The sequence below is a fragment of the Panthera leo genome, chromosome B4 (assembly GCF_018350215.1).
Source record: "Panthera leo isolate Ple1 chromosome B4, P.leo_Ple1_pat1.1, whole genome shotgun sequence".
NCBI lineage: Eukaryota > Metazoa > Chordata > Mammalia > Carnivora > Felidae > Panthera > Panthera leo.
This window is the reverse complement of record NC_056685.1, coordinates 53,028,535-53,042,286: the sequence shown is the minus strand read 5'-3', so window position 1 is coordinate 53,042,286 and position 13,752 is coordinate 53,028,535. Positions and strand designations below refer to the sequence as shown.

Genomic DNA, 13,752 nt, shown 5'->3' with positions numbered 1-13,752 from the left:
TTTCATATTTGCCTGTAATAGTATATGGGACCATTCATCCCTCAAAATTTTCAATACCAAGAGGCAGACTATATTGCACTTTCACATCAGAGACTAGATAATCTGGAGGATACCATATGAATATGAGGAACCTTCTTCCCTGATGACAGGGAAATACAGTAAGCTGTCCTCATCTACTTAGATACCATCTTGGGGGAACAAAGAAATAGGAGCAAAACCTGAAAGACTGGGCAATTACCTAAGGAAATTCAGTCATCAAAAATGTATTGTTGAAACCAGCCTGCAAGGAAGGTGCAATTTAGAAATAATGAATATTCTGCTTTGAATCAAAAGAGAGAGAAATATCCATTTGTAAGTCTGCAGTGTCCACATTTTCTGGAATGTCTGTGTGTGTAGTAGGCAGGTATTACAGACATCAGTGCAGCCATTGATGCAGTAAAGAAAGCACATTTTACTTGCACAATCATATTGTAGAGTACATGCTTTTGTGATCAGAAGGGAGACATTTCTCACAATTAAAGCCATTTGAAAATGAAAAGATCAACAACTTTGAGAGTTAGTGATGCTTCTTCACTATTGGTGTTTTAGCTCAGGGTAGACAATCAGTTAGTAAGATTTACCAGACTGTAAATCATGAAGTGTAGGTAAGGTGGAAAGTGAGGGTGAAGATTACACATAAATGCAAAACAGAGAGAAGCAACCAGTATATGAAAGAAAGGTTAAAATAAAGGAAGGAATGATTGATTCAGTGTTGATCAAAGTTGAATTCAATGGATAGAGCAGCTTACACCCAAAGTCAAGTCTAAGGAAGCTCCCAATCTCTAAATAATGCAAAGGATAGTAAAAGACTATATTAATAGGTCTGGAATAGCTTTTACTTTAAATTCCTCATCTTGTGCATAAGAAGACCGCTGTCATAGACAGTGCTTGTGTGCTTATGGATCTCTGTGCTTCTGGACCTCTCTTGGACCCATTGGAGTCTTTAATGTCTCCTGATTCTATTCTTCAATGAATGTTTCATTCTAAGCTCCTTCCCTGCTGCCATACTTCATTCAATAAAATATTTTACCTACTATCTTGGATCATGATCTTATTTAAGTTTTTGCCCTTTGGTCATTTTGCTCCTCCCTGGCACTGTATTTTTGGGTACTGTCTTAGCTTGGGTTTTGATAACAAATATATCATAGACTAGATGGCTTACACAACAAACTTTTATTTCTCACAGTTCTGGAGGCTAGAAGTCCAAGATCAAAACATTAGCCAATTGGGTATCCAGTGAGAACCACTTCCTGGTTGCAGATGGCTGACTTCTCCCTGTGTCCTCACATGCAAAGGAGTGGAGAGAGCTCCCCACAGTCTCTCTGTGGTCCCATTTGTTATTATTTTTTTAGGTTTATTTATTTTGAGAAAGAGAGAGAACAAATGAGCAGGGGGAGGGGAGGAGAGAGAAGAGAGAGAGAGAATCCTAAGTAGGCTCCACATTGTCAGTCCAGAGCCCAACTCGGGGCTTTCTCATGAACTGTGAGATCATGACCTGAGCAGAAATCAAAGTCAGATGCTTAACTGACTGAGCCAACCAGAAGCCCCTCTGTGATCCCATTTATGAGTGTTCTACCCTTATGACCTAATTCATTTCCAGAGGTCTCACCTCCTAATGCTATGACATTGGGAGTCAGGATTTCAACATATGAATTGTGGGGAAACACAAACATTTAGTCCATAATAGGCACCAATAATCAAGTAAGAGATGACCATGACAAAGCCTTGTGATTCTTTTACTCCCAAGCTAACTCAACACCCCCTACTCTGGGCCCTATAATGACTATTGAAATTATATAAATGATATTTTCTTTTTTTTAAATGTATTTTAGAGGTGACTGGGTGGCTCCATCAGTTAAGTGTCCGACTCTTGATTTCAGCTCAGATCATGATCTCACAGTTCATGGGATCGAGCCCTGCATTGGGGTCTGTGCTGATAGTGCGGAGCCTGCTTGGGATTCTCTCTCCCTCTCTCTCTGTCCCTACCCCACTTATATTCTCTCTCTCTCTCAAAATAAGTAAATAAACAAACATTTAAAAAATAGCAAATGTTTTATTTTATTTTATTTTTTTATTTTATTTTATTAAGTAGGCTCCTTGCCCAGCATGGAGCCCAACACAGGGCCTAAACTCAGGACCCCATTCCTAAATTGTTTTTTAAAAGCATTTAGGCAAAAATGGTGCACTCTTTACTTCTCAGGGACTGTACACATTTGAAAAAAAAAAGCAACAAAAAAAGCTCATGCCTGGTAGGACTGTTTTTGAATCTGAGTTGGAACACACTGGGAACAAGAGGGGAAGAAAGAAGCAAAATAATGTGTCACACAAATTGTCTCCTGGAACAGCCCTCGGGAAACCTGTGCCAGACTCTTTGGGGAAGGAGGCTGTAAGAGACTAGATCAGTAAATCAAATAGGGGGAAAGAGTGCTACTGTGGGAAAAGAAGGAACACATCTGTAGAGTTTTTTTTTTTTTCAACGTTTTTTTTTTTTTTTTTTTTTTTGGGACAGAGAGAGACAGAGCATGAACGGGGAGGGGCAGAGAGAGAGGGAGACACAGAATCGGAAGCAGGCTCCAGGCTCCGAGCCATCAGCCCAGAGCCTGACGCGGGGCTCGAACTCACGGACCACGAGATCGTGACCTGGCTGAAGTCGGACGCTTAACCGACTGTGCCACCCAGGCGCCCCATGTAGAGTTTAATTGTGAGAAGGTACTTGTCTTTACTTCATCGTAAGTGCTATTGAAACTGAAATGAAGGCAAGGCTGTGTTGTAGTGTGAATTATGTCACAAAGGGAGTGTCAACACCAGCGATGTGATGGATGGCACAGAGAAAGACACACAGGGATGCCAGGAGGTGCTATAGCAGCGATGGCAGTTGCTAGAAATACATTTTTTATTGTTATTATTTTTCCCTGTATTCTTTCATTGTAGCACCCTATTCATGTCAGCTTCCAGACCGATATGTCCTGGGAAAATCAGATTATTAATATGATCTTGAAAAGGTATTCTTTACCCTTTTTTTTCATTTTCATGTTAACTATCAATATATTACCATATCTTTATGTCCTCCCCCTAGTACCTTCTTCTAAAGGAAAGAAATTGTGCAAAATACTACAATGACTAAGTAAAATGTCAGGCAAGCATCTAAATGCATGAACTGTAAACACTTCCAAGTAGAAAGCATAAATCTTAGCATAAAATTTTCAGTTATAGAAGTCATCCTTCTATTTAAAAAAATAACATAGTTTTCTAAAATAGACAAAAGTTTTTTTAAAGAAATCTACAAAAGTACCCAAAGTATATTCAGAAACATTAACCAGAATAACAATGGGAGGTTCAGTCAGTAATATATCTGTGCTAACATAAGTAAGGAACTATACTTTGCTAAAAAGGAATTATCCCAAAATGATCTGAAGATTTCAAACAGGCTAGGAACCCAGCACTATCTAATTATCCAATCCCAAATATTAAACTCACCAATTTCCACTAAAACTTTATTTTTAATCCTATTTCTCTGATCTTAAATCAAGCCTTCTTAGGAAAGACCTTTTAAATATTCCAGAAGAAATGAACAATTCTTCACCTGAGTGTTTATTTCCCTTTTCTTGGATCATGGCCTGATTTTGGTTTGGGAAAGAGGCACAGTTCAGATTTTTCCACAGGCCTCCTTGACCTACACAAGTCGGCTTGCTATAAACCAAACCCCTGCAGCTTTCCTATCCTGGCAAAGCTGGGAAAGCCATAAATATTTTTGGCAAAGCAGACCCTAAAATAAGACAAGGTTTTTTATTTCAAGATCACATAACACTGGTCAAAGTGGCATAGTGAGGCAAATAGCTAAAACATATTTTTAAAGCAAATATGCGGTGATATAGAAATATTTCTCACACTAATCCATGTCAACGATCTAGCTGAAGTTTTAGAACACTAGGCTATATAGGCTACGTTGTTTCAGGTGAAGATGAAGATTGTAAACAGCACTAGATTCTATTAGACGGAAGCAAAGGTGCTGATGTGCCATTAGCACTTAAGACCCAAGCTATCACCTATTCAGGTTTGAAGTCCCAGAGGCTTAAGAATACTCCCTGACCAGTGGTTTCCAAACTTTAGTGAATTTCAGAAATAGTTGGAGGGCTTGGCAGGATCTCAACTCCAGGACTTCCAATTCACTGGGTAGAAAGATGGGCCCCCAATTTTGTATTTCTAACAAATTCCTAAATACTGCTGACTCTGTGGTCTCCTGGACCACACTTCGAGAGCTGTTGCATTACATTGACTTGGATGTCACAGCATCCCTTCAGGGGAAAGAGAGCCTCATGTCCACACCAATACTGCAATTTCATATCATGTTTATATGTGCTAAATCCGCTTATATCTTGCAGCAATCACTTACTTGGTGAATATTTGATATTCAGTTTGTTGAGGGATCATCATTTGTGCCACCGAAGTTCAGATTTTGAAAGGTAACCAGGAGAAGTCAGAGTAAAGATCAAGTCACAAACCCAGGGCTCATACTTATTTTATTCTTCTCCACAGGTTTCATTACCACTGCAACATCTACTTGACATTCTTTTTTCTCAGAGCAGTCCCATATTCTCAGCCTCTCTACTGAGTTTACTGTAAATGGGGCTATACAATATTCTAATATATTTTTAAGTGTCTTACTAATTCATATTAAAAATAAGGCAACATAGGGGCACCTGGGTGGCTCAGTGGGTTAGGCATCAGACTTTGGCTCAGGTCATGATCTCACGGTCCGTGAGTTCAAGCCCTGCATCAGGCTCTGTGCTGACAGCTCAGAGCCTGGAGCCTGCTTCTGATTCTGTGTCTCCCTGTCTCTCTGCCCCTCCCTGCTTGTGTGCAGTCTCTCTCTCTCTCTCTCTCTCTCAAAAATAAATAAACATTAATTTTTTTAAATTTAAAAATAAAGCAACATAAGGTAATATAAGGCAATATAATTTAAGTTTTTAATGTACTTGGGCAGTGAGTCATCCTTTCTTGTGAGAGAATTATGTATTTCAGCTCTTTGTCATAGGCTTTCCCTTCTGAGCCTGGTTCACCTCCTACCACAATACTTCCTTAGTCACGTGACTTGCTTTGGTCAATGGAACATGAGCAGAAGTGATCTATACAGGGCATGGGCTCCACCAGTTACTGTCCCTTTGCCATCAAACTGACATTTCCTGGGTACAGACTTCTCCTCCAGCCTTGTTTTTCAATGAGGATGATAAGGAGCAGAGTCCCAGCTGACACTTACCATGTGTAAGAAATAAACCTCTCTTTTTCCAAGCCACTAAGATTTGGAATTTAATATTAACGTGCTAACTTAGCAAAAGGATAACATGAATATACACAACATGTAAAATAAAGGAGACAATTTAATGACCTCTTTTAGTGACAAAGTGTCATAAAGAATATGGAAAGGATGGATGGAATTTCATCTCATTTGCAATTGATAAAGCTGGGATCCAGAGAGATTAAATGATTTGCCTAAGGTTACATACTTAATGAAGAGACATTATTTTCAAGAAAATGAAAGAAAAATAATAATAAATCAGTATCATGCTCTAGGCAATGTGCCAGTCTGTAGAATCCACCAAAGTCTAACAGACTGACATTAGAGTTTTGTATTAGAGTTCTAAAATGAACCTCTGCTGGGAACTGGCTGCCTCAAATTTAAAACGGAGTTTGTTTAACCAGCTAGAGTTCCATACGACAGGTGTGGGAGCTGGTACATGGGACTGCAGGAAGGCCCCAGCAACTAATGCTTAGAGCACTTAAGAACATACAATCAACATGAAGAGGAATAGGACAGGTTGTCGTCACAAAATATTTGAATCACATAACTAACTTCCTTCAATCAAATTCTTTGTCTACTAAAAAAAATGCTGATAATTTGTATCCACATTTTTAGCTTGCTTAGGGAAAAAGAATGTGCTTCTCAGGCTGAGGTCAACAGCTAGTTCAGTTGTATTTTTTATTGTATAATGAAATGACATTTCCCCCAGCCCCCAGCATCCTTCTTACTTTCTAATAATGCATAGCTTTCCCTTCGAGGAATAACGAACACTCCCTCTCTGCTACACAATCAGGTGGGACTTCACCTTCAGCTTCAGGACTGGCTAACATAACTTTGCACATCCCATCCCTTTGGTCTGGTGATTGGTACACAGATAGGTGTATGACCTTGTGGGAATCACCACAACAAAATCCTGGATTATTGGGAGAGAGATGCTCTCCTTTCCACGTCTGATGTAAAGTCTGAAGCTGCAGTAATAAATTTTTACTCAAGAGGAGAGATCATGTCTGCAAATGAATCCAACATGTGGAGGGAAATCAACTCAAGCTAGGGAAACCAGATAATTTTGATGTTGTTTGAATCTCACCATCAAGCTAACTAAACCTCCAAACTACTTGTGTTATTTAAATCAATACGTTTCCTTTTGTGTTTAAGCGAGCTTGACATTGGGGTTTTTGTCACTTGTGACCAAGAGTTCTAAGTTATAGTAAATTAACAAAGTTGGCTTCTTATGAGTTTAGAAAATGCAAGTTAGCCATCCTGACATTCACAATCTCTGGGTGACTGACAAGATTATTTTGGCTGGGATTTCAAACTCTGAGCCTAGGTAAACGGACCAAAGTAAATGTCACCTCTAAGGCTCATGAAGATCCAGCTCGTTTTCTCTTTTAATTCCAAGGTTATTAAGCACCCAACATCACCCTGTCTTTTTCTTTTCTCTTTTAATGTTTATTTATTTTTGAGAGAGAGCGCGAGCAGGGGAGGGTCAGAGAGAGCTGAGCTGTCAGCACAGAGCCTAATGTGGGTTTTGAACCCACGGACCACAAGATCATGACCAGAGCTGAAGTCAGATGCTTAACCTACTGAGCCACCCAGGCACCCCTGCCTTTTTCTTTTAAATGTGTATAGATTAGGTAGTTTTATCCTGTGTTAGAACTGAGCTCAAAAGAAGAAATTCCTATATTCTCAATTTTTGGGGTTGTTAAACAAATCCACAAGAATTTAGTGAACAGACATGTTTGCCCAGCCAGCTGTTAGTGTATTGAAACCTGATGAGAGTAAGTTTTCTCACAGAGATCCTCTATAAAGAATGCTGCCCTGGTATATTCAATACAGGGACCAGAATCATGTCTGCAAGTGACTAGGTTCAGATTTCTATCATTAATGATACCTAGAGGGTTTCTTTATCTCAAGGCTCTAGGAAGAAAAGTATTAAATAAGAATTGCATTAGAGTTTACTTCCATTTAAGGATACGTATACATAACAAACTAGAAATAATATTGAGTAGAGTTTGAAATTCTTTTTCTAATTCTGTATTATTAACTCAGTGAGACTAGTGAAATGTCTCTACTCAGGTACAGCACAAATGAATTTTCTTTATGTGTTGTCAATTTGTCATCCATATTGTTTTCTTTATACCCGTAACTCTTCTGTACTGGGATTAGCATGTCATTTTATCAAATTCCTACCGCTGGTAGAAAATTCTCAGTTTCCATTTTGCTTGCTTTTCAGATTTCAATATAGAGTCTTTGTAAACTGTACGTAGTTCAATATGAAAGCTGTTTCGCTCCTTGCTGTCAGCTAACTGGCCACTGCTAGTATTTATTATACAAGGACTGGCTTCTGTCTCTATTTGAGCAGCCTGGCAACTCTCTGTCTTCTCTGAGTGTTCTTTGTCTGCTGCTTCTGTGTTCTGCTGAGCAGTTGCAAGGATGAGGTGTATATTCTACTGCTTTTGGTTCGGAGAATAAATTCCAGCTTGGGTCCAAGATGAAAATGAATCCCCCACTAGGCAAAAACGTGGATTCTAGTATACTTCCTGTGTACCCCATTAAAAACCCCTTTGGCTGCAGCCTGGAGTTTTACAGTGGAACCATTTCATGCTTAATAACTTTAGGCACCATGGGAAATAAAAAGGCACGAGGCCATGCTTCCCACATGGAGAAGTGCAAACTCCTGCATGGGGGACAAGACTCATATGTGCATAGAAACACACACATGCGCATACACACACATACACGCACCTTGAAACTAATACAGCACAGTACATATGCGAGTGAAACATTTATGATACTGACTTTTGTATTGGTGAGAAGACATCAAGGTAATTTTAATTAGTTGTAAAGACCTCATGGAGAAAGCTGAACTTGAATGTTGTTTTGGAGGCCAGGGTGGACTTGAGAAGTCTGGGCTGGCCAAAGGAAAGAGTCGGAGTTGAGTAGTGATATCAATTTAGTTAAAAACCCTGGCTCAACAATTGCCTGTCATAATGTAGTCCACATGTATATACACTAAATTCTTCCCCTTGTAATTGTTTACTTTGGCCCTGTAAAGCTCTATATCTAGAGCTCTATAGCCTATATGTTTTCCGCTTTCATTTGGTAATATACAATTAAACACGTTTCTAAGGTTACATTTGTTGAAATCTAACAGAACAGTGGCATTCATTTTAAACTTGATTGTCCTTGTGTAAAAATCACTAACACTTTTTAAAAGCTTCAAAAAATATTTCATGTTTAAGAATCATCAACTAAGCAATTTTATCAATTTTCTAAGTGAATCCGTAAGGGTGTAGTTTTCTTGGTTTATTAACATATCTGTTTGTGAGAGGCATTTATTATAAATCCAGTAATTCTGCAAATATTTCTCTAATGCATTTAAAATAAATAGAACCCAAACTTTGCCTTTAAGCACCAATAAAATCAGGAATGCATCAAAGGCAAGAAATTCAAAGTGCAGCTCGATGTGACCATGAGAGAGCTGCACTCAAAGGCAGTGTTCACAGACACTGGAAGATGATGCTGGAAAGGTATAATATTTACTTGTCAAGTCTATCTTACCACAGCTTTAGATATTTGTAAAAACTTTTCCAGCAAGTTGTCACTGATTTTTTGGAATATGCATATTCACTTTTATTTGTTCCTTGGACTTATTTATAAATATTTTCTGCACCATACTAGGTCACTGTTAAAAGTGACACTGTCTCAAGGGTCTGTTTTAGAGTAGTACAAATAAACACAATCTATACAGTTTACTTAAATAGAAGTATTCTACTTGTAAAGTCTAAAAGCAGTACTTTATACTTCATGATTGTAGCACAACAGCTTGATCTTACTTGGCCAAATGCCTGTATTAAAAAACTGCACAGTGAGGGGTGCCTGGGTATTCAGTCAGTTAAGCAACAGACTCTTGATTTCAGCTCAGGTCATGATCTAACGTTTCGTGGAATGGAACCCCGTGTTGGGCTCTGCACTGACAGTGTGGGGTCTGCTTGGGATTCTCTTTCTCCCTTTCTCTCTGCCTTTCCCCTACTTGCACATGCCCCCCCCCCACCTCTCTCTCTCAAAATAAATAAAAAACAGCACCAGTGAGAGGGGTTAAAGGTGAAATTGCTACTCACTGAATCTAGAAATGACTAATTATTCATCATGCTGAAGGAAATCCCCCACACATCTATAATATAGATTTATTTTACGCATTTAATACTGATTTCAGCATTAGCCTCTTCCTCCTTTCTCATGGATGCAAAACTGTGAGTCATGGTAAGATGCTTCCTATGAGAATTATTTTTTCTCAGTAAGGATGATGGCCAAGTATAGCCTTATGCTTTCCTTCTGAAGTTCACGAAGCTTTTAAGTAAGCTACTCTTACTGAATAAGTTACTGTTCATTGATGCTAATTTAAGACGTTTGTTTTCTTAAAACAAACTTTCCAGAAAACATCTGGTGTATTACTTCCTGCATCTAACAACAGAATATAAAGTTTTAGAAACAAAGTAAAGCAAATTTAGCTATCTTTCTTTTCCTTTCATAGTTACAGTTTCACTCTTTTGTGTAAAGAGCATTTATAGTAATATTACCTATTTAGAGATTATTTTTAGCAAACTAAAATGCCAATTTGGGGTACTGTTTAGCATACAAACACAAAAACTTTTCTATGTTTTATCATTGAAGTTCATTATAATCTGTGATATTTTGAAACAAATGGAGCAAAGTGTTTGTGCAAAACTCAAGTTCAGAATGCCTGGCCTGTCATAATTGCGAAGTATAATCAATTGTGTGACAGATCTAGATATCTTTCAGGGATACATAAAGATATACCAGTCAAGTCAATTGATAGACCCATTCTTTTAAATTTTTTTTTCTATTGAGATATAATTGACATATAACATCATGTTAGTTTCAGGTATACAACATAATGATTTCATATTTATATATACCAAAAATTATTATCACATAAGTCTAGTTGACATCCATTACCACACATCATTACAATTTATTTTTCTTGTGATGAAAACTTTTCAGGTCCACGCTTTTAGCAACTTTGAAACATACAATACAGTATTATTAACTATAGTTGCCATGCTGTACATTACATACTACATTCCTATGACTTAGGAGTTTGTACCTTTTGACCACCTTCAACCATTTTGCCCACCCCCACCCTGCCTCTGGCAACCACCAATCTATTGTATTTATGAGTTGAGATTTTGGTTCTTGTTTTCAGGTTTTGCAGATAAGTGAAACATTTGGTATTTGTCCTTTATTGTCTTATTTCACTTAGCATAATGCCCTCAAGGTCCATCCATGTTGTGGCAAATGGCAAGATTTACTTGTTTCTTTATGGCCGAATAATATCCCAGTGTGTGTGTGTGTGTGTGTGTGTGCGCGCGTATGTGTGTACATTTCCTTTATCCATTCATCCATGGATTGTTGATTTAAAATTCTGTTTTAATTCTGTTGATTTAAAATTAGGTTGTTTTAAAATTCTGTTTAAGATGAGTACTTATATTTGCTTTATAAAGTATAAAGCATACTAGTTACCTGATTTATGCCAGGGCACTCTAAATTAGATACTACAGACAGTTCTTGACTTACATAGCTTCAACTTACAATTTTTCTACTTTATGATTGTGTGAAAGTAATACGCATTCGGTAAAAACTGTACCTTGAATTTTGAATTTGATCTTTTCCTGAGCTAGTGATCTGTAATATAATACTCTCTATTGATGCTGGGCAGTGGCAGTGAAGCACTGCTCTCAGTCAGCCGTATAATCACAAGGGTTAACAACTGATGCACTTACACCCATTGTGTTCCCATACAGGCATTCTGTTTTTCACATTCAATACAGGATGCCATAAATTACATGAGCTATTCAATACTTTCATGATAAAATAGGCTTTATTTTGGATGATTTCACTCAACTGAAGGATAAAACTCTTCATCATCCTGAAGTGGATAAAATAAATTTGTATTATAGACTTGTGGGAGATTTCCTTCACAATGATGAAATGTTCTGAGTAGGTACAAGGTAGGCTAGACTAAGCAATGATGTTCAGTAGGTTAGGAATATTAAATGCATTTTTGATTTAATGATACATATATTTTTAAGTTCATTTACTTATTTTGAGAGAATGCAAGTGGGGGAGGGGCAGAGAAAGAGAGAGAGAGAGAGAGAGAGAAAGGGAAAGAATCCCAAGCAGGCTCCACACTGTCAGCACAGAGCCCAATGTGGGGTTAAAACTCACAAACCCTGAGACCATGACCTGAACTGAAATCAAGAGTCTGATGCTTAACCAACTAAGCCCCCCAGGTGCCCTGATTTAATGATATTTTTGATAATGGGCTTACTGGGAAGTAACCTCATTGTAAGAGAAAGATCTGTACCTAATGATAAAGTTGAAGGCAAACAGCAGTGTTCATGTAATAATTACCAAATCAAGTGCAATTACAAATTTTGTGATAATGATTGAATATTGGCTACTGATCCACAAAGCTGTAAATTATAAGATGGAGTACAAGTTGACAGCTTCATGAATGATTCATTCATGTTCTCAGGAACACGTAACTCAGGGCCAGTTAAAATCAATGCTTCTACTTCTCTGGACCCTTGGTCAGTAAACCCATCTACTCGTGGCTTTCCTTCATTTTGAGAAAGCTCAAGGAAATCCTTCTTGTGTTACTATTACTAAATATACATACTCACTATTACCCTTTAACCAAAAAAAATTACTTATAAAGTTGTTGAAACTGAGACATCTTTCCATATCTTCTATAAGGTATTAGCCTAAAATTTCACTTAAAACAATAATGTCTTTTCCACTCAACTATGCTCCTTCCTTTCTAGGAAACTTTTCAATTATTTAAAGACCAAGCTTCTTATGACCTTACCTAAGATTGTTATTTCTGTGTACTGATGAACACTATAGTAACTTACATATAACAAATATTGTTAAAGGATCAATTTTTTTAAAGTCAAATCATACACAGAAATATAAAATGAACACAAGTTAAATATTTTATTTAATCCATTATTTAATGAGGGGACTAGAAAGATGTTCCAAGTAATTCAAAGGTGAGTTTAAAGAACCATACATATATACGCAACAGGGAATGCTAAAACAAATTTATAAACAGATGCAAAAGTAGTCTATCCATGGGGCAACAATCCCTTGCATTGTAGCATGCACATTTCACTTGTATTTCCATGGGTAAGTATCACTTGCATTGTTATTAGTGTGCTAGAACTTAGAGAATTGTATCACAGTTTGAAAACAATTATAGGTGGTGATAACCAGGAATTCTAATAGGCAGCATTCTAAGATAGCTATCATGATTTCCACCCCCTGGGGTTATTCCTATGATCATGTTATGTTACCTGGCAACAGGGTTTTTGCAGATGTTATTAAGGTTACTAATAAGTTGATTTTAAGATAGGAAGATTATCCAGATTGGTCTAACCTAATTACATGAAGCCTTTTAAGTGTGGAAGTTTTTCTCCAGCTGGTAGCAGAAGGGGAAGTCCAGAGACTTGAAGTTATAAGAAGGATCTGACATGCCATTACTGACTTAAAGATGGATAGGGCTGGGCGCCTGGGTGGCTCAGTCAGTTAAGTGTCAAACTTCAGCTCAGATCATGATTTCATGGTCCATGAGTTTGAGCCCTGCATCTGGCTCTGTGCTGATAGCTCAGAGCCTGGAGCCTACTTTGGATTCTGGGTCTCCCTCTCTCTCCCTCTCACATGCACGTGCTCTCTCTCTTTCTCAAAAATAAATAAACATTTTAAAAAATTGAAAAAAAAATTGATGGGGCCATGTGAAAAAGATTTGAACATGTCCTCTGGTTGCTGAAAGTCATCTCCAGCCAATAGCCAGAAACAAAATGGGAACCTCAGTCATGTGCCACAAGGAACTGGATCCTGCCAGCAACCCAAATGAGCTTGGAAGAGAATTTTTTTCTATGGCTTTCAGATGAGTACTCAGGCCAACTGACACACTGATGTTAGCTTTGTGATGCCTTCAGCAGAGAATTCAGTCACATGGTGCTGGAATTCCAATCTACAAACTGTGAGATTATAAATGAATACTATATGAAGCCATCAAGTATGTGATAATTTATTATGTAGCAACAAAAAGCTAACACACACATAAGATCTTCTTTGCCCATTTTACACTTACCATAATATTTATAAGGATTGTTAAGTGTATAAAAAGAAAACAACTACCCATGACTTGTAGATTTCCCCCTTGAAGCTGGTATTAAGTTATTAAGTTTTCCTATCAGAAAGCTTTAAACACTTGGGGACAGAAGATCATAAGTGAAAGAGAAGTTGAAAGTGGAAGAACCTCTAATTTTATGAGACGTACTATGTATGGAATCCACAAAGGGAGCCATCCCCAGAGTCCTCTTTAC

General features: G+C 37.7%; 1 long non-coding RNA gene across 1 annotated transcript in view; it reads left to right on the top strand.

The window, feature by feature from the left end:
• The first annotated feature begins 2,895 nt into the window (after nt 1-2,895).
• LOC122225592 overlaps nt 2,896-13,752 on the top strand; it is a 34,590-nt gene continuing 23,733 nt past the window's right edge. Inside the window, exon 1 of the long non-coding RNA XR_006205253.1 lies at nt 2,896-3,041. This is a non-coding gene — a long non-coding RNA (uncharacterized LOC122225592). The remainder of the gene's footprint in view (nt 3,042-13,752) is intronic.